The sequence below is a fragment of the Penaeus chinensis genome, chromosome 33 (assembly GCF_019202785.1).
Source record: "Penaeus chinensis breed Huanghai No. 1 chromosome 33, ASM1920278v2, whole genome shotgun sequence".
NCBI classification, from domain to species: Eukaryota; Metazoa; Arthropoda; class Malacostraca; order Decapoda; family Penaeidae; genus Penaeus; species Penaeus chinensis.
Window position 1 is genome coordinate 12,842,828 of NC_061851.1, and position 3,050 is coordinate 12,845,877.

The 3,050-nt window shown below is 36.2% G+C and overlaps 1 protein-coding gene across 2 annotated transcripts in view; it reads left to right on the forward strand.

Moving 5' to 3' along the window:
- Positions 1–235: 235 nt before the first annotated feature.
- LOC125043206 (S-adenosylmethionine mitochondrial carrier protein-like) overlaps positions 236–3,050 on the forward strand; it is a 21,005-nt gene continuing 18,190 nt past the window's right edge. The window contains exon 1 of one of the 2 annotated variants that reach the window (XM_047639206.1): positions 236–345. The gene's annotated coding sequence lies outside the window, so the exon portion shown is untranslated. Of the gene's footprint in view, positions 346–375; positions 615–3,050 lie in introns of those variants that run through there. The other variant, XM_047639207.1, reaches the window with a different exon arrangement.

Genomic DNA, 3,050 nt, shown 5'->3' on the forward strand with positions numbered 1-3,050 from the left:
CTTACTTCTATCCCACACAGCACATGCAGTATTTGTAAAGCATAATGTATACGTAAACTGTAATATGATGTAACATGATATATATACATAGGTATATGCTTGTATAGAAGAGGTACATGCCGACTCCCGGGAGGAAAAAAACATTTACTTGTTATTATTCACGTTAGCCGGTATATATGTTCCTGGTTATAATTACATAAACAAATCATGAATAAATACACCATTCTCAGAACATACAGAAATCATACATTTAGGTGAAAGAGAAATAAAATGATAGAAGGTTATGCACTAGCATTAGTTATAAAGTAACACGTGCAGTATGGGCAGACGACGCACAGCATCTTGGTAAGTGGTATATTTATTTATTTTATATTACGGGTTATGATGATCGGGTTAAGTGTTATTTGGGCGTTTTTTAAGTTTCACACACCCATGCAAGCTTTAGACTATTATCCCATCTTTCAGCTATCAATGCTGTAATTGGCGTGAATCTTGTTATTTTTTATGCAAATAATAAAACTGAAAGTATTGGTAATGTTTACGAAGTGACCACACCCCTCAGAGATTAAGTCCCCATTACTTCAGCCATTCCTGGGAAATCCACAAACATCGCTGTAGGAACCAAAATCCTTCCTGATACTGACTCCAACTGTTCACTTTATTTTCCCTCTAAGGGCTCCATCCCCAGACCCACATCCAGGAGCGGATCCAGAACTATTCTGAAGGGGGGGGGGGGTCGCAGTTGATAAAGGGGGGTGCTTATAAACCTTCAGTAATTGATTGATATTGTACCATCTCTATGTTACACCGTAGGTCATGTTCACTTTGAGTGGTTTGAAAATTTATGGAAAGCTTCACCCATGCTACATTATATACCCTGCCATTACCTCAAGAGAGAAAAATTGTCATTCCATGTTTTATAATGATTTGTTTTATAGTGATTTGACAGTCAGAATGATAATTGCCGATTATATGTTTCATTTTTGGATGATCCGAGAATGATGAAGCCCATGAGGTTCCTCCGTCAGTATATTAAATGTCATTTCATAGAAAAGGGGCGCCGCACTTCCAACAGGGGGCACCAGACCAGTTACAGAGTAGCGAGAGTGGGGGAGTGCCCTCAGTTGCCCCCCCCTAAATCCGCCACTGCCCCCACCTGATCGTTCCATTTTTTCTTTTGGGGGCTCCACTCCTGGACTCCCACCCAATTATCATATTTTGCATATTGGGGCTCTACCCCCCAGACCCCTATCCAATTACTGTGGATTGACTCTTAATTTCTTACTTTATTTTTTGCCAACCAATATTAATTCATGTATAAGTGTCTAGTTTTTCTCTTTGATTATTATAGTGCCATTACCTTTTTCCATGAATGTATTCCAAAATATTATTTGTTGCACAGCTTTTTTATAATCATCTTGCAAAGGTGGTGCCATAAATGAAAAGTGTCATATTTTCAGTCATTCTGTCCATTACAAGCATATTTGGCAAAATACTATATGGCTGTGGGAAACTGAAACTATACTGTTATTTTTGTTAGTGCAAATGTGTATAATGGCTTTGATATTAATGGTAGAACTCTGTAGTTTCTTTTTTTACAGCCACCCTTGCAATTGTTAGTTCTGTTTCAAGTATTCACAATGCAATTTGCATGAATTTGTTATTTTCCTTTCCCAATGATAAAAGTCTGTGTTGGTAATTGTTTATATTATGACCATATTATGATATTATGCAGCATTATTCACAACCTACTTTCTTCATTTCTGACATTATTCTTTTCCTGCACAGATTTTTTTAAATGTATCATTGAGTGTAGTTTTTCTCTTAGTTTCAAGAATTATATTTTCCACAATTTTCTTATTTTCAACTTGCAGAAAGTGTCATATTTTCTGTCATTATGACCATTATAAGTTAATCTTGTACCATATGGGTCTGTGAAACTGAAATTATACTACTTATAATTCACATTGTGCTATAAAGTATTATTCATAATAATAGTAATTAGCTAGTAAAAAATACAACCTCTGTAATGAAATATGATATTAATTTCCCAAGATTCCTTTGGTATTATTGGCATTTAGAGTTTGCATTATGAAACAGTGAAGTAGAGATTAGAGTAATGAATGCATCCTATTCCAGTGTCTGTAAACATTCTTTGTGGATAGCAAACTCAGGTCCCCAACCACAAAGAATGGTAATTGGTCATACTTCTTATAACATCCAACAGTATACCTTCCCAATACTAAGATGTCTGAATTGTCTCAGATATGGTCACAGAACCTTAGCTTGTAAAAATGAACCCCCTAATCCCTTGCTCGTTGTTGTCATGGGGGGGGCTTAGGAGATGGAGCCTGGGGCCCAATGCTGTTCATGTGACTCCCTTATGTCACAACAATGTCCTTCACCAGATCCTTTCCCTCCTGACATTCTTCCCAATACTTCACTACCCTCCCCTATTCCCTCATTTCACTCTCTGGATTCTTCTCCTACTTCTACTACTATCGTTTCATAATAGCTCTATTGCAGTTTTCTTCATACAGTGTTACTCTCCCTTCCTCAGACACATACTCTCGATTTGATCTGATCACCCTATACCTTTAACCCCATCCCCTTCTACAGATCTCCACTGTATTCTATTTGCTCCCCCTCATTTCCACCCTTTTCACCACAATAATTTACCATAGTGCTATATGACCTTTGATGTCTTGCACATTTATATCTTCTAGCCATTAACCATTCATGATCTAACAGCCTAAACTTACTACATTCAGAGACATGCCAAAATAAAAAATAAAAGAAAATAAAAAATAATTCACATTGTGCTATAAAGTATTATTCATAATAATAGTAATTAGCTAGTAAAAAATACAACCTCTGTAATGAAATATGATATTAATTTCCCAAGATTCCTTTGGTATTATTGGCATTTAGAGTTTGCATTATGAAACAATGAAGTAGAGATTAGAGTAATGAATGCATCCTATTCCAGTGTCTGTAAACATTCTTTGTGGATAGCAAACTCAGGTCCCCAACCACAAAGAATGGTAATT